Genomic DNA, 25,641 nt, shown 5'->3' on the forward strand with positions numbered 1-25,641 from the left:
CCCCGGCCGGGTCACGGAACGGCTGGTCTCTGGCCGGATCATCTCGGCTGGTACTTAAGCTTCCCATAGCCCACAGTGAAGTGAGCGGCCGGAGCCGCTCGCTTCACTGTGTGAACTGACAGGTCTTTCTGCGGCCGGAATTCACTGAATTCCAGCCGCTGAAAAATGACCTGTCAGTTTTTTCCGGTGCTGCACAGATCCCGGCCGGAGCGTATACGATGTGTGTACGCTCCGGCCCGGGATCCCATTCTACGGCGAGAACTACGGCCGTAGTTTTACGCAGTGTGAACATAGCCTAATAAGTAATAGAATGCTGGCCTACCTCCAGTGCTTCAGGGTGGGACGGTGCTCAGAAATAAATGGGTGCTGTGTGTGGGAACCAGGCTGTGGTTCGAAAAAAGGAAAAGGCACCAGCCTCCCTATGCTGGTCTATTCATGGCAAAAACAGAAAAGTGATGGATCGCTGGTACGTTCGCTTTAATAATCACGGTCATATTTTTCATTTAGCTCCTTTTAATAGTCATGTAAAAAAACCCTGAAAAAAAAAAAACATAGTAAAAAAGCAATCATAAAATAACCTTAACAAGCATCCTAATCCCGAGGCAAGATATACATACAATAATACGCGCTAATAGCCATTTGCCGTGATTTGTACTGCAGACTAATTTTCACGCAGTCGCTGCCTTCTTCGGACGAGATAAATTACAGATCATAAAACCTTAGGAAAATGGAATATTTTTTTTTTCCCAATTAATTTCTAAGGTTTCTACCATAATGTGCATGTAAAACGGCCAACAAATTGCCAGCCTCGATCCCTCGCTCTATAAGGTGCATACATAATGCCGAATGCAGTTAGCCACCAAAGTAAAGCCGGAGCCGGAGCCCGGTCTAATCTATATCGCTGGGAAAAGCATTTTAGCTCAGAATTTCAATGAGAATGTTAAAAGGTACATCTTCAATGCATTGCATCTTCCATTAACAATAATTGTCTACATTCCCGCAAATGAATCCCTTCTCCCTTATGTCCCCATCAACCGAAATTGCTTACTTCTCTATTCTAAAGACACAACAAACAAGGCTACAAAATACATACTATCAGGGAAAAGTTTGCCGTATCGGCGCTAATTAGCAGATGAAACCTTGTTAAACATTAAAATTATAATTGTGTCATGCAACTGCGGTGAGGATTCCATTACTAAATTATTCTATTCAGGTTACTTAAGCCTCATTTTCAAGAAAAACGGAGCTTGGGGATATAAATTGTTTTCAGAAATAATTTGGAATTCACGGCCATACAGCACATGGGAGCCGGAGACGATGACGGGAGCAAGAAGACTGCAGAAGTGCCTGATAACTGTGTTAGACTCTGCCAGTGCCCTACAGTCACTCCATGCGTCTTATAGAAGTCTAATTATCTTTATAATTACAGACATGACAACTTCTGTGTTAATTTGACACAGTTTCCGTATTGTTCGAGGCCCGTGGATAGGAATATGGCTACGGATGTCAGCAGTTGTTATGGAATTTAAATTGGTGGTAAGATCCTATTAACATCAATAAAGAGCGGCTAAGAACTGTACTTGAACCCATGTTTTTTCTTTTACATTTTTTCTGCAAACAGAGGTACCGCACGCTTGATGGTCGCTGCTTACAAAGGGTGGCACGCTTAGGGCCCTATTCCACTGGACGATTATCGTTACATCGTTCGAATCTAAACGATAATCGTTCGGTTGAAATGCAGTTAACGACTAAAGACCGAACGAGAAATCGTTGACCGTTTTATAAGACCTAGACCTATTTTTATCGTTGCTCGTTTGCAAAACATTCGCAAATCGTTCGCATTGAATAAGATGCCGTCTGGTCGTTCGCAGTAGATACGAATGCAATAGCGAAGAAATAGCGAAGAAAAAACCCACAAACCCACAAAATATGGTATTATATTGTCCCAGATTCAGAACTTTTTTTTTTTTTTGTATTTACACCTATTACTCATATTTAGAATTGAGGGAACTTTTTGAAAGTTTGGCTTGGTAGGTTACATGAACTTTGAAGCAAAATTTGGGTTTATCTGAACTGAAACTTAAACGAACCACACTAAACCAGCTAGACGATTGTTGGCATTTAGTTGTTCTAGTGCACTACTATCACTACCTTTCTGTCCGCGTTCCCCCGGTGTCCTACTACAAGTCTCCAGTGTCCTCCACCTCCGAGACAAGAGCCATGGCCAAACCAATCGCTGGCTGCGGTGCTGTCCCCTCTCTCTTGCCTTGGGTCAATACAGCATCAAGTTCAGAGATTGGCTGAGCTGGCTGTTACTCTCCAAAGTCTGTGAAATGGAGGCGGCTGCAAGCTCCGATCAGCGGGGAACAACAGAACACCACCAGGGGAGCGCGGATAGGTATGCACCGGCTCTTTTTTTGCTTTCTATATAACAGCAGCAGTTCAATAAAATGTGGGGCTGCCATCCTGGACCAGGTTCCCTATGAACTTTCCAAAAAGTTTGTCTCTGTAACGAACCAAACTTTTTGCTAAGTTTATAATGAATCTTATTTCATGAAATTCGGTTTACTCATCTCTACTCACATCACCAGATGTTCCCGAAAAATGTTAGTTTATCGATAGTGCTGTTTCCTGTCAATATTTTTACTATGTCCACCTAAATAAATATCAGAGGAGATGGCAGGACACTACCAGAGGTGATCTCTCACATGTTCATGCTGTTCGTGTCTCAGCAGGCTACCAAGTCGTGATCATCACATGCGGGCAAAAAAAAAAAAAAAGGGCCACATGTGATATCCTATAGCAGAACAACGTCACCAACATCGGCAACATGGTGCAGCGTTAGAGTGCCACATGCCGTTGTGGTTTCACCTGATTATAATGACTTGTTTCCTATTCCCTCCTGTCTTGGAAATTGTACTGATCAGCTATGTATAGGGAAAAAGTGAAGAGCAAGGGAACAGGAGAGGATATATACACTGGAAAATGTAGTTGAATATGCATACAGTGAGGGGTGGGGGGGGATTAAAGCAAGGTTTAAACAGAGCCTAATGCTGCGTTTACACGTAACGATTATTGGCCCGATCGTACGATTAGCGATGTCGGATTTACGATTTTTTTTTATAACGATCAGCGTTTAGATGGTACGATATATTGTACGAAAATTCGCACTGCAATCGTTTTGCGATCGTTTAAGCCTATCTCACACATTGGTTAAATCGGCGAACGACTGTTCACACGGAACGATTTGCGAATTTTTTGCGTACGATGAACGACGATTTGATGACCTGATGAAAGATCAAAATGTACGATTTATCGTGCGTCGTTCGATCGCTCGCTGCGTTTACACGTACGATTATCGTTCGAATTCGACCGTTATCGCGCAAATTCGCACGATAATCGTTACGTGTAAATGCAGCATAAGGACCCTATTCCACCAGACGATTATCATTCGCATAATCGTTAACGATTAACGATCTCAAATGACCGCTATTGCGAAAGACCTGAAAACATTCACTCATCTCCATGGAACGATAATCGTTACTTATGATCGTATTTGCGATCGTTTTTTCTTCACTATTGCGTTCGCATCTACAGCGAATGACCGATTGACGTCTTATTCAATGCGATCGATTTGTGAACGTTTTGCGAACGAGCAACACTAAAAAGAGGTCCAGGTCTTATAAAGCAATCAGCGATTTCTCGTTCGGTCATTAATCATTAACTGCATTTCAAACGAACGATTATCGTTTGGATTCGAACGATTTAACGATAATCTGAACGATAATCGTCCAGTGGAATAGGGCCCTTACTGTTATCATTCTGCACTAGTATGCAGTCAGGCTGTGCACCATTATCTATTACCGAACATTAAAACAAATGCATATGGGAAAACAATGCAATGTTGCAATGTATTGAAGGGGTTATCCGGCGCTACAAAAACATGGCCACTTTTCCCCTACTGTTATCTCCAGTTCAGTTGCAGTTTGCAATTGAGCTCCATTTACTTCAATGGAACTGAGTTTCAAAACCCCACCCAAACTGGAGACAACAGTAGAGGGAAAGTGGTCATGTTTTTGTAGCGCTGGATAACCCCTTTAAGGAAAAGTATAGAGAAGTATTTGTTGTATTTTTCATAGTAGAGCAAGGATGGGGAACCTTTGACCCTTAAAGAGGCTGTTAAAAAAAAAAAAAATCCTTGGCCAGGCTGCCAGGGTGACGGGGGACATGTCCATGAGATACTTTATACTTACCTGTAATGTTTCCCCACTGCTACAGGATCCAGGGCTGCCCGGCTCTGTACCGCTCCCTGATTTTTTCAGAACATCCAATGACATTGTGCTCCCTTAGGAAATTGACGCTCAGTATAGGGTCTATGCTGAGCAGCCATTTCTGGTGGGAGTGGGACGTCATTGTATGTTATGGAAACACAGACAGAGGTGCAGATCGGGCAGCCCAGAATCCGATAGCCGTGGGGGAACATTACAGGTAAGTATACAGTATATGACAGACATGTCCACAGCAGCCATGGCAGCCTGGCCAAGTATTCATTTTTCCCCGACAACACCCTCTAAGCTGTTGCAAAACTATAATTCCCATCATGCTTGGACAACCAAAGCTTTAGCTGTCCAGGCATAAGGAAATTGTAGTTTTGCAACAGCTGTAGTGCGGAAGGTTCCCTACCCTGCAGTAGAGGATTTAGATCCATATTACTGTATACAATGTACTTGTTATATTCACGCCCTGTAACTAATTTCTACACAACTGTCAACACTCGGCATCATACATATCAATGTCTTCTTCAGAACATGATGGAAACACTGTGTTAATCTCTTACGATCAATAGTGAATTGTATTTTGTCAGTTTATCTTATAATAGTAAGAATTTTTTACTTGTACGTCAAGAGATGATTATCACATCAAGTGTAAGCTGGGAAAATACCACTGATAACATGCTGCCGGGAATGTGTCAAGTCCTTTTTATAATTTTAAGGGTCTTTTTCAGGTTTTTTTTTTACATTTTAAGTGAATTTCTGCCACACATGGGAGCTCTTGACCTCTATGTCTAGTGAGGTTGAATAACTTAGAATTATTCTGCATTTTTAGATTTCTATGAACAGGAGCTAAAGCACATTACTACTAGCAGTGCTCAGCTGAGGGATCTTGGACAATGGTCAATCAGTACCAAACATGTATACACTGAAGTAGCTATAGAGGTCGCAGAGGTCGCACCTGCGACCTGGCCAATCATCACGGGTGGATCGCACGGCCACCATCACCTTATTGGGGGCAGCTGTAACTGCACCGATGGGTCTCACAGACCCAGCGATACCGTTAGCAGATTGTCATCCGTCCGTGTCTGTAGACAGAGAGGATGAGGAGGGGCAGAGCTAGATCAGGAGATCAGCCCCTTCCCCTCAGCTCTGTGTGCTCCGGAGTCGGCCTGAGACCTGAGATGCTGGGCTTGCAGCTGCTGGTAGGGACTCTACACATACGCTGTACATAGCCCACAGTGTGCCCCCCTGAGCTGTACATCTCCTATACTGTGCCCCCCTGTGCTGTACATCTCCCATAGTGTGCCTCCCTTGTCTGTGCATCTTTCATATTATGGTAAAGTTTCATTAGGGGGGGCCCAGGCTGAATTTTTGCTCCAGGATCCACGAGCCTCTAGCTACGCCCCTGCATATGTATGTCCAATTCTTCATCCTAAGGTATTGTCCATATTGTGCACGAAGAACAGATTATTATCCAGGCCTCATAAGAACCATTAGTGTTTGGCTTCAAATGAGCTTTAGATAGGGATCCACCAGAGGATCCTGGGGTCAGCACAACCCTTGCATTTAACATCTGAGATGTTTTAGATGTTTAAATTCTTTATGTGGTCCAAGTTATTACCGAAGCAGAAATATATGTACTGTTATCTCAGGGTGACAGTGACAGACATACGCTCACATTATTTTGTTGTGCTGTTAACACCAGAGAAAGCCTTAAAGAAGTACTGTCGTGTTTTTTGTTTTTCAACATACGCTCTTTATCAGTGGCGTAGTTACCATAAAGGCAGGGAAGGCGACTGCTATGGGGCCCCTGCAGAAAGGGGGCCCAGGAAAGCCTGCTCTGCCTTCATGGTAGGGATGCCACAGACAGCTGACAATCGCACCACCTCTCCCCCAGGGGCCCGCCATTGTACTGTTTAGAAGATTAGAAGAAGAGAAACAGCAGAGCAGGACCTGCCAGGTCCTGAACACACACATAAAAGGAGAGTGATTAAGGACCTTATCACATAACCCAAAGGTCCTCAATACTTCTGTGTACAAATCAGCCCGACTACAGGAGGAGGAGGGGGAAGCCTGGGAGCTGTAAGTGCTGTGTCTATGTATGTGTGTCAGTGAGTGTGTGTATCTGTGGGTTTATATGTATATGTATCTGTGGGTATATATGTATATGTTAGTGTGTGTATGTATGTATCTGTGTGTATATATGTATATGTCAGTGTATGTATGTTTGTATCTGTGGGTATACATGTATATGTCAGTGAGTGTATGTATCTGTGGGTATATTTGTATATGTCAGTATATGTATGTATGTATCTATCTGTGAGTATATACAGTATGTATATGTCAGTGTGTCTATCTATCTATCTATCTATCTATCTATCTATCTATCTATTGTGTATGTAACACTGGTGTATATGTGTGTGTGTCTGTGTATGTCAGCAGTGTCTAAAGTGATTGACAGGTTTGCTCCCAAAGATGTTCTGCATCAGTTTTTATTAATGCTGGGCTCTAATAAAAGAACCCACTATTAAAAGAAAATGCAACAGATATTATTTTTGGCTCAATAGTTGGGAGATGATTTCCCTGTGTATGGTCTATTCATGGTCTATATGTCTGCACTAGTGTAATCACATTCCAGTGTATATGTGTATATGTCAGTGGTGTATCTGTATATATGTTAATGGCTCATCTGTGTGTGTATATACTGTATGTGCATCATTGTGTGTGTTTCAGAGTTGGCCATATATGGGGGGCTGCATACAGGATTTATGGGGCCCCATATAGTTTTCTTGCTATGGGGACCCATGAATCCTAGATACACCCCTGCTCTTTATTTATTTTTTTATGTTTTCTAAGTTTAAATTAATGTTATTCAAATGGCCACTAGGTGTCTTCCTTCACTGTGCATGTATAGAGATGATGCTTGTTCACATTCAGTAGCAAAGAATCCTGGGGGTGCTCGCATTATATGGTCAGCTCTCCTGTCAGACAGCACCAAAGCCTCTGTAATCATACAGTGACATTATACCAACTGGCCCGATATTAGGGAGCAAGCAAGCAGGTAATGAAAGGCAGACGCTCCCCAGCGAGCAAGGAGGAGCGGGGGAGGCAAAGGGGAGCTGCGGGAGGGGCTGCCCAGACAATGTTTAGATCATCCCGGTGGTCCCCATAGAAGATAATGGCGCTGCTGCTTCTTTTGCATGGAGCGATGGCCAGCAGACTGTCCTTATCGTTGTTGTTCTTTATGAACATGTTCAAAGACAACGATCAGCTGACATTGTGCATGTCGGCTGATTGTTGCCTTTGAACATAAGGTATTACACCATAAGATTATTGGCTGGAATGGCCGTTAATTGGCCAAATATGGCCAGTAATCGTTTAGTGTAATAGGGCCTTTAGTCTCAGTGTTTATATGTATCTGACACAATTTTAGCACTAAGAAGAATTCAACATATGGGTTTTAGCCTCTGAATGTAATGACAATAAGCAAGTATGTTGGAAAAGGCAAAGAACTGAGGTAACGTCAGTATGTTAAATATTAAACTATATTGTTATTGCGCTCTATTGCAGGGATGGGGAACCTTTGGCCCTCCAGCTGTTGCAAAACTACAATTTCCAACATGCCTGGACAGCCAAAGCTAAAGCTTTGACTGCCCAGGCATGATGGGAATTGTAGTTTTGCAAAAGTTTCCCATTCGTGCTCTATTGACATAAATCTAGACAACCCCTTTAAGGGTACATTGAATAGATGACATAAATGTTTACAAGTTCGTTGACATTTTAGAAAGAAGAAATGATCACATTGGAGAAGGTCCCGCTATCTTTCCAACGGTATAAAACACACTGGCATGCTTACACATACAAATTATGCATTTTCCTAATTAAAAAGCCATACAAGAGGATTAGCGCCGCGGCAATCATGGGCCGCTGCTTTTTCAAATTTTCAGGCGGCGAGAAAACAAACAAAAGTGCAAGACGGCGACAGACCAGAAACGAGCTTGGCAACGGAATGGCTGGGAGTTTAAACAGGATTAATATGCTGCGAAATAGAAATTGCAGAATGAATTAGTAACTATCTGAGATGTAACAAGGTGAAAGAGTCAAAAAAATGGCACCGAAAATAATAATTGCCACCTACATAATTAAAGTTGTAATTTTTCTTAATAACTTTGCAGAAAATTGTATTCTAGCAACAGGGCCCGGACTGGAAGAAAACTGAATTGTAATGAATGCAACTGATAGTTATACTGGAAGCCGCTTTACTACTTAAAGGTTTTCACTTTTTCACTTTCATTCTAAAGCATCATATAATTACATTGCATCAGCTAAAAATCCAAAAATATCGGACATGTGACAAGTATGGGCCTATGCATGGAAATAATGTGATAATCCTATACACTGGGACTAGGGATGGTCCGAACCCGCCGAGGTTCGGGTTCGGATGAACCCGAATGCTCGGCATCGGATTCCCGCTGTCTGACCGCTCCGTGCAGCGGGCGGATCCAGCGGGAAGACCGCCTGGAAAAATGGGATACAGCCTATGGCTATGGCTGTATCCCATTTTTCCAGGCGGTCTTCCCGCTGGATCCGCCCGCTGCACGGAGCGGGCAGACAGCGGGAATCATTACCGAGGGTTCGGGTTCGTACGAAATGGGCCGGTGGTTTGGCTGGTCTTACTGATTAGAAAGTATATAAAGTTGCAAGAAAAAGTGAACCCCGTGTAAATACCTGGATTTCTGCATTGACCTCTAATAAAATGTGTTATGCTTATAAAGGGGTATAAAAATTGGCCGAATAGGCCAGGTACTATTCCATGTAAAAGATCAATTGATGAGCAGACAATCACAGGAATCATGCAGCCCTAAAAACCATCACTAATGGAAATTTCCTCTCTCCCACCTTGATGCCTCGGGGAAACGGAAGCGGTGACAGGAGCAAGGGAGAGACAGGAGGGGGAGAGACAGGAGCAGAGAGCAGAGGAGATGGGAGCAGGTGACAGGAGTGGGGGAGAGATGGGAGTGGATGACAGGAGTGGGAAGAGATGGGAGCGGGGGAGATGGGAAGATGGGAGCGGTGACAGGAGCGGGGGAGATGGGAGTGGGAGACAGGAGCAGCAAGCATCATGGCATGGATGGTATGAATGCACACATAGGATTTCATGGACCCTAAAATTGTGGTCGCAAATCTACGACCACAGATAGTTTTATAGTACGTGTAAATTAGGCCTTACAGTATGGTAGAAACATGTCTGTATGCGACTTAAGCCCCCCCCCCCCATGTTACTTCCAAGACTGGAAGCTCAGAGAGACCGCTACCATCACAGAGTGGCTGAGCGGGCTGTCCATCAGCTGGGTCAGCATTTTCCTCCTGACATCATCAGGGGAAAAATGCATTCGGGCAGGGGTCTGGGGCCTGCCACGGGGCACTTCGCAGGCACAGGAAGAGGTGAATAGTGGTTTAGTATTATGCCTGCCCCTGCTGGTTGCCAGTTTTTTTTTTTTTAAAGGACGGATTTATTCTTTAAAGTAGTTATGCAGGAGTGGAAAAACACAGCTAATTTCTTTGAAAAACAGCGCCACACCTTCCCTCTGGTTGTGTGTGGGATTACAACTCTGCTCCATTCACTTTAGTGCAACTGAGTTAAAACACCACGCACAAGCTGTATACTATGCTATTAGTGCTGTGTGCTATTTCTTAAGTAAACTATGATTCTTAATGATTCACAGAACAGTTTTTTCCATTAAAGGGGTTATCCAGCACTACAAAAACATGGCCGCAGGTGCGGTTTGCAATTAAACTCCATTAACTTCAATATAATTGAGTTAAAAACCTGCACCCAAACTGGAGACAAGTGTGGTGCTGTCTCTGGAAGAAAGTGACCATGTTTTTGTAGCGCTGGATAACCCCTTTAACAGCACCACTATTGTCCAAAGGCTATGTCTAGTATGGCATTTTAACCATGTTCACCTGCAAGTGATTAAGTGGAAATTCAAATCATTGGTTTTCATTGCAGGAGGTGTTGAAAACAGACTCATGTCTCTGGCATAAAACTACAAAGCTCAGGATTGTTAATATAAATATGTAAATATTGCTAGGAAATAATTGTCATTTTTATTTTTTACTATTTTTACTACAATTAATTTTTTGGGGTCTTTCGGTTTACTTTCTCCTTGATTAATTCCATTGTACTTTGTTCTCGCACCCCTTCACCTCAGTCTGACAGAATAAAAGAACATCAACAATATGATGTTCAAACAAACAACGGGAACACTAGGGGGTTTCAGATTGTCAGAAATTTTTGTTCCCCTCCCTGATTGATTTCAGTGTCTTCCTATGGGAATATTACTGGAAAATGTTTTATATTCCTAAGATTATTAACTGTGTTTCATACTAGGAGGATTTACATGGTGTACAACTGAATTTATTAAATATCTGTTGCTTTATTTGCTAAGCAAAAATATTTTCACTACAAATACAAAAATTTTGTGATGAACATCAAGGGGCCTGGTTCAGAGGAAATGAGGCAACAGGTAAAGTAGAACTCTGATTTTTTGCAGTGTATATATATATATATATATATATATATATATACTCTCTTATTAAAGATTAGCAAACTTTTAAAAGTTTGGTTCTGCAGGGCTCGTCTGAACCAAACCCTAGACAACTGCACTAAAAAAGCTAAATGATTGCATTGGTTAGCTATTTTAGTGCGGTTCAGTAAGTTTGCTCATCAGTACTTATCTGTCCGCACTACCCCGGTAGCAACTCTACTTCCTGATTGAGAGAGTGACAGCTTGCTCAGTCAATCACTGGCCATGGCTCTTACCTATCTCAGTCAGTGATTGGCTGGGCGGGCTGTCACTTTTGTCTCTGCAGTGACACCCGCTCAGCCAGTCAATGAATAAGACAGGAAAGCAGCTTGGCCAGTGACTGGCTGAGCAAACTGTCACTCCCAAGACAAAAGTGATAGCCCACCCAGCCAATCACTGATTAAGAGAGGACAGAGCCATGGCCAGTGATTGACTGAGGGAGCTATCACTCTCTCAAAAAGGAAGTAGAGGCAGCTACTGGGGGAGTATGGACAGGTAAGTATTGATGAGCGAACTTGCTGAACTGCACTAAAACAACTAATCAATTCAGTCGTTTAGCTAGGGTTTGGTTCAGACGAGCCCTGCAGAACCAAAACTTTTAAAAGAGTGACAGCCTGCTCAGCCAATTGCTGGCTCTGGCATTGTCTCAGTCAGTCAGTGATTGCCTGAGCATGCTGTCACTTTAATCTCAGGAGTGATAGCCCGCTCAGCCAATCATCGACCACGGGTTGTCCAGTCTCTTTTGCCTAATAAAACCTATTACAGAATTTCTTAAAATCGCTTGTACTATTGATTTCTGCTAAATTGTTTTAAATGACAGTTACACTTTAAGGTTCTTCTTTATGGAAATTTCCATGCAACAAAGAATTAAAGGGAATGTACTAGGAATTACAAACTAATATTTTTATACAACCTCATTGGTGCCACAGAGGAGATTCTATCGGCGCCATCCTTTCCTCTGACCGCCGCCCGGTTACTGAGATCTTCTCTATTATGTAAGTATTGAAATGTGCTAGTTTGATGCACTGGAGATGGGCCCAGAACCTCCAGTGCACTCATATCCCCTCCCCTTGGTGAGACTTGACTCTGAATTAGGCGTTTCACTGACTGAGGGGAGAGGATATCGGTGTACTGGGGCGCTGAGCCCACCTCCAGTGCACCAAGCAACCTCATTTGCATACTTACATAACAGAGAAAATCTTGGGAACCGGGTGGTGGTCGAAAAAAAGGACGGCACCGTTAGAACCTGCCAATCAGGTTGTATAGAAATCTAATTTTGTCATTCCTAGTGCTATATTCACTTAAAATTACATGGTTTCCGTATGAAATAAAGTCTCTTTAAAAGGGAACTACTGTATCAGTAGGTTAGATGAATCTAACATGCTGATAGCCCCCTATAGCACTGGGGACGCTGAGGAGGAAGGAATGTGTCTTACCTTCCTGCTCACCGCCGGTCCTGTGCTTTTAGTCGAGGTAAATGCAGCCTTAGGAGCACTGCCACGGCATCTGGCCTCCTCTATTGGTTATCATTAGAAGGGGCGGAGGATGTGGCAGTGCTCCATGATGCGCCAGAGCGAAGTTTACCCTAACAGCGCCGGACCGGTGCCGGGGAGGAAGGTAAGACACAAACCTTTTCCTCAGCATCACGAGTGCTATAGGGGGCTATCAGCAGGTTAGATTCGGCTAACCTGCTTATATATCCCCTTTAATGCTTTATGGTTCCAAGTTCTGGCATCAATTATGATTGATTAATTTTTGTCACTGATAAAATGTTGAAATTCTTTGAGAAACTGATAAAAAATGTTATAATTCAGAAATTTTCCTAGACAAAGAGAGGAATAGATAGGAGTTATCAGACATTAGAGCGCGGCCATCTCATTAGCGTGACAGATCGCTGCAGCCTAATTAAATTAACCAGATGTTTACTATGACTTAAGATAATCACAGTATTAATGGAGCAGGCGGTGGTGAATAGGAGATGCCCGCTCCTAGTTTGGGGAAGTGATGAGCAGTATTTGTGTGTGGTTATCTACCAGATGCAGCTGCAGTGGCGTCGCTAGGCTGAATCATTCGGGGCCCAAGCCCCGAATGATTTCAGCCTAGCCCCGAAAGTCTTTTTGATCCCGCCAGCGCTGAAATAACAGCAGCCGGGGCCTGTAATAGATCACTATCAGAGGCTCCAGGCTGCTGTTACTTCAGCGCTGGCGAGCCGCGGGAGCGGGATCGGCCGGCATCACTTCCGGATGCCTCGTGACGTCACCCCGCTCTTCATTGGACGGAGGACGCTGCACGCTCTGGCCTGCCTGCGCTCCAGGGACGTCACAGCCGGCTGTAGCGGGGCCAAGCTTCTGCCCCGCCGCGCTCCTCCACCTCAGGCTGCAGCTCGGGGTGAGTATTGTAACCCCGGGGGGTGTTCTGGGGCTGGCAGTGTAGTGTGTGATTCCAGGTGGGGGAGTGTGTGGGGAATAGTATTGGCGCCCGGGGGGGCGGGGTCTGGCAGTGTGTGGGGATGGTGACCAGGTAGTACTCTGTGTGTGTGTGTGTGTGTATGGGGGCTCAGATGGGGGTTAGTAGTGTGTGTGTGTAAGGGGGGTTAGATGGGGGTAGTAGTGTGTGTATGAGGGTTAGATGGGGGTAGTAGTGTGTGTATGGGGGCTCAGATGGTGGTAGTAGTGTGTGTGTGTGTGTATGGGGCTCAGATGGGGGTAGTAGTGTGTGTATGGGGAGGTCAGATGGGGGTAGTAGTGTGTGTATGGGGAGGTCAGATGGGGGTAGTAGTGTATGTATGGGGGCTCAGATGGGGGTAGTAGTGTGTGTGTGTGTATGGGGCTCAGATGGGGGTAGTAGTGTGTGTATGGGGAGGTCAGATGGGGGTAGTAGTGTATGTATGGGGGCTCAGATGGGGGTAGTAGTGTATGTATGGGGGCTCAGATGGGGGTAGTAGTGTGTGTGTGTGTGTGTGTGTATGAGGGGCTCAGATGGGGGTAGTAGTGTGTGTGTGTGTGTGTATGGGGGGCTCAGATGGGAGTAGTAGTGTGTGTATGTGGGGGTTAGATGGGAGTAGTAGTGTGTGTATGGGGGCTCAGATGGGGGTAGTAGTGTATGTATGGGGGCTCAGATGGGGGTAGTAGTGTGTGTGTGTGTGTGTGTATGGGGGGCTCAGATGGGGGTTAGTAGTGTGTGTATGTGGGGGTTAGATGGGAGTAGTAGTGTGTGTATGGGGGCTCAGATGGGGGTAGTAGTGTATGTATGGGGGCTCAGATGGGAGTAGTAGTGTGTGTATGGGGGCTCAGATGGGGGTTAGTAGTGTGTGTATGTGGGGGTTAGATGGGAGTAGTAGTGTGTGTATGGGGGCTCAGATGGGGGTAGTAGTGTATGTATGGGGGCTCAGATGGGAGTAGTAGTGTGTGTATGGGGGCTCAGATGGGGGTAGTAGTGTATGTATGGGGGCTCAGATGGGGGTAGTTGTGTGTGTGTGTGTGTGTATGGGGGGCTCAGATGGGGGTTAGTAGTGTGTGTATGGGGGGGTTAGATGGGGGTAGTAGTGTGTGTATGGGGGCTCAGATGGGGGTAGTAGTGTGTGTGTGTGTGTGTGTGTGTATGGGGCTCAGATGGGGGTAGTAGTGTGTGTATGGGGGGTCAGATTGGGGTAGTAGTGTGTGTATGGGGATTTGATGGGGGTAGTAGTCTGTAGGGGGGTCAGGTGGGGGTAGTGTGTGGGGGAAGTGTGTGTGTGTGTGTGTAGGGGGGGGGGTCAGGTGGGATAGTGTGTGTAGGGGGCAGGTTTATTGTAGGCAGAGGGGGAACTTTATTACTATGGTGGGTACAGTAGGTGCTATATTACTATATAGAGGGCACAGCAGTGGGGGCATTTTTACTATGGGGGACACAGCAGGATCATTATTACTATATTTGGGTGCACAGCATGGACACTATTACTGTATGGAGGCACAGCAGGGGACATTATTACTATATGAGGGGCACAGCAGTTGGCATTACTACTAGATTGGGGCACAGCAGAAAGCATTATTACTATATTGAGGCACAGCAGGAGACATTATTACTATATTGAGGCACAGCAGGGGACATTATTACTATATGGGGGCACAGCAGGAGGCATTATTACTATATGGAGGGCAAAGCAGGAGACATTATTACTATATGGGAGCACAGCAGGGGACAATATTACTATATGAGATCATAGCAGGGGACATTACTATATGTAGGTACAGTAGAGGCATTTAACAATGTGGGATGGCACAGCAGGGAGCATTATTACTATATTTGGGTGCACAGCGGGGGTATTCTATACGGGAATAATGCACAGCAGGGGGTATTCTATATGGGGATGCTGCACAGCAGGGGGGTTATTCTGTATAAGGAAGGATGCTGAGCAGGGGGGCTATACTATTTGGAGGCACAGTTGAGGCCTATAATTTATGCAGACACAGAGGGAAGGGGGGGCTACAACTATTTGGGGGTAGAGAGAAGGCTTATATTATGTGAGCACAGCTAGGGCATATAGGGCACAGAGGAGACCTAATTTCTGTGTGTGCTGGAGCAAGGAGCCTAAAATGTTTTTCCTGGCAGATTCTGGAGAGAAGGGTTATGGCTGGGGCCGAATGGAAAAGAAAGAGAAAAGTGAGCGAATCTGATCAGAGAAGACGTCAACTGTGAGTCACAATTTCAAATACTAGCCTATGTGATCATCTGTTTAAAAGAAAGTTATACACACACACACACACATTATATATATATATATATATATATATATATATATATATATATATATATATATATATATTGCGTGTGTGTAACGTCACTGCAGAAATCAACTCAGGGGGCCCGTGCCCCGGATGTTTTAAGACCCTAGCAACGCCCCTGTGCAGCTGTATGAAATAAACCTGTCACTCACAGAAAATACATCACCTTACTAAAACCTCCACAGTATGCACAAGCATTTCATATGAAAAATTAAAAAATACCTATACGCAAAAGGCTCATGTCCTGTCCTCAGTATCGGCTATTATGGTCTTATGACCAGCCATAACAGAGAGTACTCATTCCAGTCTTTATATACACTACCGTTCAAATGTTTGGGGTCACATTGAATTGTCGTTATTTTTGAAGGAAAAGCCCTGTACTTTTCAATGAAGATAACTTTAAACTAGTCCTAACTTTAAACAAATACACTCTATACATTACTAATGTGGTAAATGACTATTCTAGCTGCAAATGTCTGGTTTTTGGTGCAATATCTACATAGGTGTATAGAGGCCCACTTCCAGCAGAAAAAGATTAAGATGGGCAAAAGAACACAGACATTGGACAGAGGAAGAATGGAAAAAAGTGTTGTGGACGGATGAATCCAAGTTTGAGGTGTTTGGATCACAAAGAAGAACGTTTGTGAGATGCAGAACAAATGAAAAGATGCTGGAAGAATGCCTGACGCCATCTGTTAAGCATGGTGGAGGTAATGTGATGGTCTGGGGTTGCTTTGGTGCTGGTAAGGTGGGAGATTTGTACAGGGTAAAAGGGATTCTGAATAAGGAAGGCTATCACTCTGCACCGCCATGCCATACCCAGTGGACAGCGCTTGATTGGAGCCAATTTCATCCTACAACAGGACAATGACCCTAAACACACCTCCAAATTGTGCAAGAACTATTTACAGCAGAAGCAGCAGCTGGTATTCTATCATAGGTAATGGAGTAGTCAGCGCAGACACCAGATCTGAACCCCATTGAGCTGTTGTGGGAGCAGCTTGACCGTATGGTATGCCAGAAGTGCCCATCCAACCAATCCAACTTGTGGGAGCTGCTTCTAGAAGCGTGGGGTGCAATTTCTCCAGCTTACCCCAACAGATTAATAACTAGAATGCCAAAGGTGTGCAATGCTGGAATTGCTGCAAAAGGAGGATTCTTTGACGAAAGAAAAGTTTGATGTAAAAACAATGTTATTTCAAATACAAATCATTATTTCTAACCTTGTCAATGTCTTGACTTTATTTTCTATTCATTTCACAATGTATGGTGGTGAAGAAGTGTGACTTTTCATGGAAAACACAAAATTGTTTGGGTGACCCCAAACTTTTGGACAGTAGTGTAGATATAAAATGTTTATCTGAATGTGCATTGCAAATAGACTGGAATGAATTTTTGAATGCATATGCCCATACAGAAGGGAAGATAGTAAAGACAGCAGATGACTAGAAAGTATATTTTTAAATATGTATTTCATTATATATATATATATATATATATATATATATATATATATATATTATATTTAATTATATGATTAATTCTGGGAATATACTCTGGTTTTCACACTGGTCAATGAAAAACAACCAAATTAAACCAAGGTCAACCTATAACCCTACTGTGTTGATCCAGAGGAAGGCCAAAACCCTCATGAGGCCGATGCCAATTGCCCCATCACAGGGAGAATATTCCTTCCCGACTCCAAATATGATCATCTGAATAATCCCTGGATCCAACATCATAGCATAAGAAATCTAGATCTTACAACTAATTATATTTTTCAAGAAAAGCATACAGGCTTCCCTTAAATGTATTTAATGAATTAGCCATGACAACATCATGTGGCAGAGAGTTCCACAGTTTCACTGCTCGTACAGTAAAGAATCCGCATCCCAGCTTTCTATGGAGTGTGCAGATTGTGGGGACTATCCCATTTACTGTACCTGAATAGGTTGGGCTGTAGTTTAGGCACAACTCTATAGAGTGCTTGGTACATAGGTGTCAAAGCAACTCCACCGGGGACACCACTGCAGGTTCAGTGGTGTAAGCAGATTTCTGAAGGTAGATCCTGGAAAGGATCCGTGGTTATTTGGTCCACGGATCCTTGCCAGAATCTACCTTGAGAATTCTCCAGTCAGATATGGGAGGGGGATGAGGGACCTGTTACAGCCCTCAGCACTTCAGGAGCTCACAACACCCTTTTGAACTTTGTATTATAGAACAAAATTTTTTTCTATGTTCTGGAAGCACAGCTGGATATATAAAAGGTACCATGTGTCTCCCGGATCTAAAAGCACCTAATAGTGTCAGCAGTTTGGAACGTGGCCTGCAGCTGACAGATTCCCTTTACTTGTGCAAATAAACATAATAGTGTGATGTGAAGAATTAATTAAGCATTTTGTATAGTGTGAAATGTAAACAGTATATAAATTAACAAACCTATGCAAAAAGTTACTGCATACTCCCCCACCTACATTTCCTGGGTCTGGGAATTACCCTCTCAGCCAATCAGTGGCCACAGCCATGCCCTGCCTTAGTTCAGTGCCATCCCCAACCCAGATGTGCTGTGCAGCAGGACAAGGCTCATACAGAATGGTTCGGCTGGTAACTATATACAGTAGGTGCATCATCTATTTGACAGCAGCCTGAGCACAATTACCTATGCTTCTTTTTTTTTTTTTTTTTTTTTAAATAAAACCCCTTTTAAATTTTTTTTTAATTAATTGGTGCCAGAGATTTACTTCTATTAAAAAATCTCAAGCACTTATCAGCTGCTGTATGTCCTGCATGAAGTGGTGTATTCTTTCCAGTCTGACACAGTGCTTTTATCCCCATAAAAAAAAAAAACTATCTTGCTCTCCAGACTGGAAAAAAAAAAAAACACTTCCTGCAGAATGTACAGCAGCTGATAAGTGCTGGAAGACTTGAGATTTTTTAAATAGAAATAAACTACAAATCTCTGGCACTTTCTGGCACCAGTTGATTTGGAAGAATTTTCTTTTTTTGAGCCACCACTTTAATACACAGAGCAAAAGAGAATTTGATTTCAGCTTTTAACACAGTCATTAAAAATTCCTCACTCTGCAATGAATGACCAAGTACGAAAAAAAAATCCATTCCTAACAAGTTTAAGATCCCATTTAGAAGGTCCACTAAACTTCAGTATACTTTAGCCCCAAGTAAGCTAAGGAGAAGCACTTCTAAGCCCATCATTATGTTGCGATCACTTAATGGAGCCTTTAAGTGCGGATAATCACACTGCTTATGTTGCTGTAACATTGTGCATTAGGCAAATAGCTTTAGCTTGGCGACACGTGAGGTCTTTCCGGTCAAACATTTGCTGAACTGTGGATCTGACTTCTTAAATAAACCTATTACATTGTTCCTGTAACCTGCGATATATTGGTCATACTGTATAGTGCTCAGAAACTTTTTGGGAACTGAACTGTGAAGTCCTTGAAGATACAAGAAGAGAGGAGTAGAGATGAGCGAACCCAAGCGTGCAGTATTTGGATACTAGTGGCTGAAGAAGTTGGATGCAGCCCTAGGGAGTCATGGAAAACATGGATACGGTATATGCCCTATGGCTGTAGTCATGTTTTCCAGGACTCCCTAGGGCTGCATCAAACTTCTTCAGCCACTAGTATCCAATGCTTGAACATGCTAGAGTTCATAGAGCTCATCTCTACTATCTACAAGTCAAAGACCTTAAAGTGTCACTGTCGTTTAATTTTTTTTTGCAGAAATCAATAGTAAAGACGATTTTAAGAAACGTTGTAATTGGTTTTATTAGCCGAAAAATGCATTTGAAGCTCTCCCCCCTGTCTTCATTGTTCTCTATGGAGAGGGGAGGGGTTGAGGGAGATGAGGCACCAAAACAGGACAACAAAGAGTTAATTTACAGCTACATCACAGTGCTATCTCCTCTGAAGTCAGCACTGACCTCTCTGACCTCTGATTATCGGCTTTCACACAGCGCCCACTGTGTAATCCTTTGTTCTCTTCTCTCTGCTGGCGACTAATCTCCCTCCTCCCCCCTCCCCACTCCATAGGTTACACAGGGCCCGACTGATGTAAAAGAGTCAAGATTTCCTGATATTGAGCAGTAAATGAGAGAGGGGGGGGTGACCTGGGAAAAGTCTTTTTGAATGCAGATAATGGCATATTTGCCTAATAAACCCAATTACAAAGTTTCTTAAAATCGCCTGGACTATTGATTTCAGGAAAAAAAAACAAAAAAAACCCACAGTGACACTTTAAAGGGAATCTGTCGGCTGTAATTTGCGTTTTAAATAGCTGACACTGTTGGATTGCTGTTTAGTCTAGGACACGCATGGTACCTTTCACATATCTGTCTGTTCTTCCAGAATGTAGGAAAGATGCTTTTATTTTCTGATGTAGAGTGTCAAAGAGGCGTTCCCAAGCTCCTGAAGAGCTGAGGGCTGGAATCCCCCCTCGCTCCCCCTCTTATCTCTATTTGTGCTTGATTGACAGTCAGCTTGCAACTCAGTTCCAAGCAGATTCAGGTATGGGAAGGGGAAATGAAAAGAGATGTAACAGGTGTTTTTAGTGAAAAAAAGTGGTATACTCTTTCCAGTCTGACACAGTGCTCTCTGCTGCCACCTTTGTCCATGACAGGGACTGTCCAAAGCAGCAGCAAATCCCCCTAGAAAACCTTTCCTGCTCTGGACAGTTCCCGACATGGACAGAGGTGGCAGCAGAGAGCACTGTGTCAGACTGAAAATAATACACAATTTCCTGCAGGACATACAGCAGTTGATAAGTACTGAAAAAGTTGAGTTTTTTTTAAACAGAAGTAACTTTCAAATCTATATAACTTCCTCATACCAGTTGCTTTGAAAAAGGAATGTTTTCTCCAGATTACCCCTTTAAGGAATCCTATCTGTTTCTCTCCAAAACACTATAGATCAGCAATTAAAACAATTTTACAGAAGGCTACAATTTCCCTATAGGAAAACACATCACAAGTTGTTTCACCAGTGTGATTGCCTTTGTAACAGCCAGGGGTGGCGAAGCGAGTTATTAGATTTCAAGGGGAAATTACTTTTGAATAAGTCTTCATCTTCAATAACTGGAATGATCTTTTACAGGCTGCGATTCCCGGCATCGTTTTTATCTTCTAGTCAAATTAATTGGACGATCAACTAAAAATATCAAAAATACTGGACAAATTAGCAACAACAGAAGAGAAATTCATGTAAGTGTGTGTGCATATGTATGTTGTTGTTGGTGTTGTTGTTGTTTATGGCGTTTTGTTGTCCTGCTTTATTTTACCTTGTGCTGCATTTTTAGCATTTTGCCTCAGGCATCGGAACGGTTTGCTTCTCCCCTGGACTTTGAATAAAACATAGGGCAAAAAAGAATATTTGACCTTCCTTTCCCTTTGTTTTCTGCAGCTCAGCACTGACTTCCTCACCGGTGTCTGCTCACTTTATAGGAGAAACCAGTCACAGAGCCTAGAAGCGGAGGCTGCCTGGCGGGCTGCCACCATGTCACGCAGCAGAAACAAGACCAGGCATGGTCTGATCAAACGGCGATTGGTGACAGGATCAGCTCATTTACACTGACATTTCTGTTAGATCTTGGCTAATGATGGATGATTGGCATATGACAGATCACTGAGGCATCACAGAGTGCAGTGGAGTAGCTACCATAGAGGCAGGGTAGGCAGTTGCTATGGGGCCCGTAAAGGAGGGGGGCCTGGGGGAAAAGGTAAGAGCATGTGTCCTTCTGCTCAACCCCTTATGTATTGCAGTGTGCAGTGTATAAGTGACCCAATGTTTATCTACATGCTGCAACACAAAAAACGGGTTAACAAGCAGAAGACAGAGATCTCTGCTTCACTGCACTGATAACCTCTGTTCTCCAGCTGGCAATCAAGTAGGAAAGGAAATTCTGCAGAGCTTTATACAAAGGTCAGGGGTTATCAGTGCACCAGCAGTAAAGCTGATCAGGGCTGTTTCTAGAGGCGTGTGTGGTGGTGGCTACCCACAGACTCCACTTAGCTGCACGCACCCCCGGCTGCCCGCCCGCTCGCCTCATCACCCCATCACCTGGCTGCCGTCCGCCCGCCCGTAGCTCCACCCCTGGACCGCCGTAGCTCCGCCCCCAGACCGCCCGGACCTTCACCTCCGGACTGCCCGTTTTGTGTGTGTGTGTGTTTGGCAATGCAGGGGGAGCAGAGGGAATTATTACTATGGGGGGGGGGGAAGCACAGTTTTTTTTTTAAATGGGGAACAGCACAGGGAGGGGAGGGGTATGACAATGGGGACAGCAGAGGGGGGATTATAACAATGGGGACAGCGCAGGGGGGATTACAGGGAGTGGTCACCCAGCTTTCCCAGCTTCCTGTATGTCAGTGTAATGGAGGTCACCCATCTTTCACAGCATCCGGTATGTCAGTATAATGGAGGTCACACAGCTTTCTCAGCATCCTGTATGTCAGTGTAATGGAGGTCACACAGCTCTCCCAGTATCCTGTATGTCAGTGTAATGGAGGTCACCGAGCTTTCCCAGCATCCTGTATGTCAGTATAATGGAGATCACACAGCTTTCCCAGCATCCTGTATGTCAGTGTAATGGAGGTCACACAGCTCTCCCAGTATCCTGTATGTCAGTGTAATGGAGGTCACACAGTTCTCCCAGCATCCTGTATGTCAGTTTAATGGAGGTCACCCAGCTTTTCAAGTATCCTGTATGTCAGTGTAGTGGAGGTCACACAGCTCTCCCAGTATCCTGTATGTCAGTGTAAAGAAGGTCACACAGGTCTCCCAGCATCCTGTATGTCTGTGTAATGGAGGTCACCCAGCTTTCCCAGTATACTGTATGTTAGTGTAGTGGAGGTCACACAGTTTTCCCAGCATCCTGTATATCAGTGTGTAATGGAGGTCACCCAGCTTTCCCAGCATCCTGTATGTCAGTGTAATGGAGGTCTCACAGCTCTCCCAGTATCCTTTATGTCAGTGTAATGGAGGTCACCCAGCTTTCCCAGCATCCTGTATGTCAATGTAATGGAGGTCACCTAGCTTTCCCAGCATCCTGTATGTCAGTATAATGGAGGTCACACAGCTTTCCCAGCATCCTGTATGTCAGTGTAATGGAGGTCACACAGCTTTCCCAGCATCCTGTATGTCAGTGTAATGGAGGTCACACAGCTCTCCCAGTATCCTGTATTTCAGTGTAATGGAGGTCACACAGCTCTCCCAGAATCCTGTATGTCAGTGTAATGGAGGTCACCCAGCTTTTCCAGTATCCTGTATGTCAGTGTAGTGGAGGTCACACAGCTTTCCCAGCATCCTGTATGTCAGTGTAGTGGAGGTCACACAGCTCTCCCAGCATCCTATATGTCAGTGTAATGGGGGTCACACAGCTCTCCCAGCATCTTGTATGTCAGTGTAATGGAGGTCACCAAGCTCTCCCAGCATCCTGTATGTCATTGTAATGGAGGTCACACCTTGCAGACTTTACTGCACCAAGCAGCAGAATTACTATAGTTTAGGAGCCTGTAGGAGGGAAAAGGGAAGGAAGTTGCTGGATAAGTGCGGAGCCTGAGATGTCTGTCTGGCAGGTTCTGAAGAGACAAATTGTAACTGCAAGAAATCATCATGGTAGTCCGGTTGGAGAGGAAAAGGAAAAGACGTCACCTGTGAGTCCATGTATGATGATTTTGTATTTGGTTGAACATTATCTCAAAGGGGTGATCTATGTGATGTGATGTGATGTGATCTATGCCATAATACACACACTGCTTCTTCCTAATAACTCTAATCCTGATAAATAAAAAAACCCCTTTCTTCTCTGTCCATTGAGTATATTATATATATGTATACTAGAGATGAGCGAGTAGTGAAATATTCGACTTTCAAAAATTCGAATCGAGTAGGCACCGAGATTCGACTATTCGAACGAGTATTACATCCCATTATAGTCTATGAGAAAAAAATTTGCGGCACTTGGGAATCAAAATTCGACCACTTGGAGGTAACCAAGTCCCCCATGAAACCTCCCTAAATGATGCGAACACCTCCGGAATGACACATTAGGGGAACCATGCCTGTGGGGGAACCTAACACCCCAAAATAGCAGTATAATGCCACTCTCCGCAGTTGCGAAGGAAAAATATTTGCGAACGCTTTACGAACATTTATGGCAATGATCACACATTTTGTTCATATTTCTTGCGCAGCGTTACATACATGATTCCAATGTGCGTCCGCAGAGCATCATGTTATTTGCGCGTATCATGCGTAATGCTGTACGAACGTTACTGGAAACAGTATGTATAACGTGCCTTTTTCTGGGCTACTGGAACAATATGTATAATGTGCCTTTTACTGGGCTACTGAAACAGCATAGGTGCCCTTACTGGGCTACTGGAACAGCATAGGTGCCCTTAGTGGGCTACTGGAACAATATGTATAACGTGCTCTTAGTGGGCTACACCAGGGACACTATAAGTCACTTGTACACACAGGGTACTGGAATGAATACACCTGCTGATGCTGCTGCTATCATCTTCTTTCTTTGGATTCAGACATGACTTTTTCGCTTGATCTTAGCCCTGAAAAAGACTTTTGGGTTCTGTAGTAATCCTGCCTAACCACAACGCTACTAAAACCTATCTCTCCCTGCTCCAAGATCTCTCCCTGTCTAGGTTGAAAGCGCATCTGCGGTCGAGAGGCCGGAGCCAAGTATTTAAGATTCAAGGTCATGTGGTTCAGCTATCCAATAAGGGTAGATGCCATTTTCGCGCGGTGTGGGTACTCCCAGGGTCCCTCACGGCCTCCTTGCATTGGATTTAAAAAAGCGCCCCCGCGTTTCCCGCGTATTCGCCTCACTACTTGATTGAATTTGAATCTTTCGAATACTGCAATATTCGATTGAATACCTACTCGATCGAATCGTATTCGCTCATCTCTAATGTATACTATATAACACTCCAGAGACTACTTTTCAACCAATAAACTATGGAACATATAATCCCCAGTCATGTTTTGAGGCTTTATGTGGTTGATTTTAGGGAATGATACATAGGTGGCAGTGAGGAGCAAGTTTTTTTCCTTTTGAAAGAAAGCTAATTTGCCTACCGATAAGCTGAATGTTAAATTTTAACTCCTTAGGGTGCGTTCACACCTACAGGAACTGCAGCAGATTTGATGCTGTGTTAAGTTATTTAAATGAAATCTGCTGCAGAAAATCAGCTGCAAATCCTGTAGGTGTGAACGCACCATTAAGGGTACAAACACACACACCGTACACGCAGCGTATTTTCTGCTGCGATGCGAAGCAGATACGCAGCAGATTAGATCTAAAAAACTGAACACAGCATCAAATCTGCACCATCAAATCTGCTGCGTATACAGTGTGTGTGTTTGTACCCTAAAGGGGTTATCTAGGATTAGACAAATGTAGGTGCTTTCCTCCAAAAACAACGCCACCCCTGTCACCAGGTTGTGTGTGGTATTACAACTTGTCTTTATTCACGACAATGGAACTGTGGTGAAATACCAAACACAACCTGAGGACAAGAGCGGTGGTAAAATAACGCAGCAGTGAGTTTTCTAATTCTGAATAACCCCCTTATGGACATGGTTTATGGACATGACAAGGCCTTGAAGACGCAGTGTCTTAAAGCTATACTGTACCCACCAACCCCCCTGCCCAACTGTGACCTGTGAAGATGTAATTCCACAGGGAGCTGCTATTGTCTCCCCTATCTACTGGTGTCACATGTCGCTGCAATGCTGTACAGATCACTTTACAGCAGCCTCCTCTTATCACCACAAACACAATAGGAAGTCTCAGCTTCGTTTTAGGCCCAGTGGTGAGAGTGAAAACTGCAAGAGCTCAGGATTATTTTATAATATAAATAGAAAAATAGAAAATTAGAACAAAAAGTCACCAAAAGTTCTTTAAAAATACTTTTAGGGTGCAGTCACATGTACAGGATCTGCAGCAGATTTGATGGTGCAGATTTAAAGTTGTAGATTCAAA

At 43.9% G+C, this 25,641-nt stretch overlaps 1 long non-coding RNA gene across 1 annotated transcript in view; it reads right to left on the bottom strand.

Annotated features, from left to right (window-relative positions):
- The window catches only part of LOC138799192 (uncharacterized), an 83,596-nt gene that overhangs the window by 13,685 nt on the left and 44,270 nt on the right, over positions 1–25,641 (bottom strand). Inside the window, exons 2-3 of the long non-coding RNA XR_011364228.1 lie at positions 20,626–20,792; positions 323–535 (exon numbers count right to left, since the gene is read on the bottom strand). This is a non-coding gene — a long non-coding RNA (uncharacterized lncRNA). The remainder of the gene's footprint in view (positions 1–322; positions 536–20,625; positions 20,793–25,641) is intronic.

The sequence above is a fragment of the Dendropsophus ebraccatus genome, chromosome 8, assembly GCF_027789765.1.
Source record: "Dendropsophus ebraccatus isolate aDenEbr1 chromosome 8, aDenEbr1.pat, whole genome shotgun sequence".
Classification (NCBI taxonomy): Eukaryota; Metazoa; Chordata; class Amphibia; order Anura; family Hylidae; genus Dendropsophus; species Dendropsophus ebraccatus.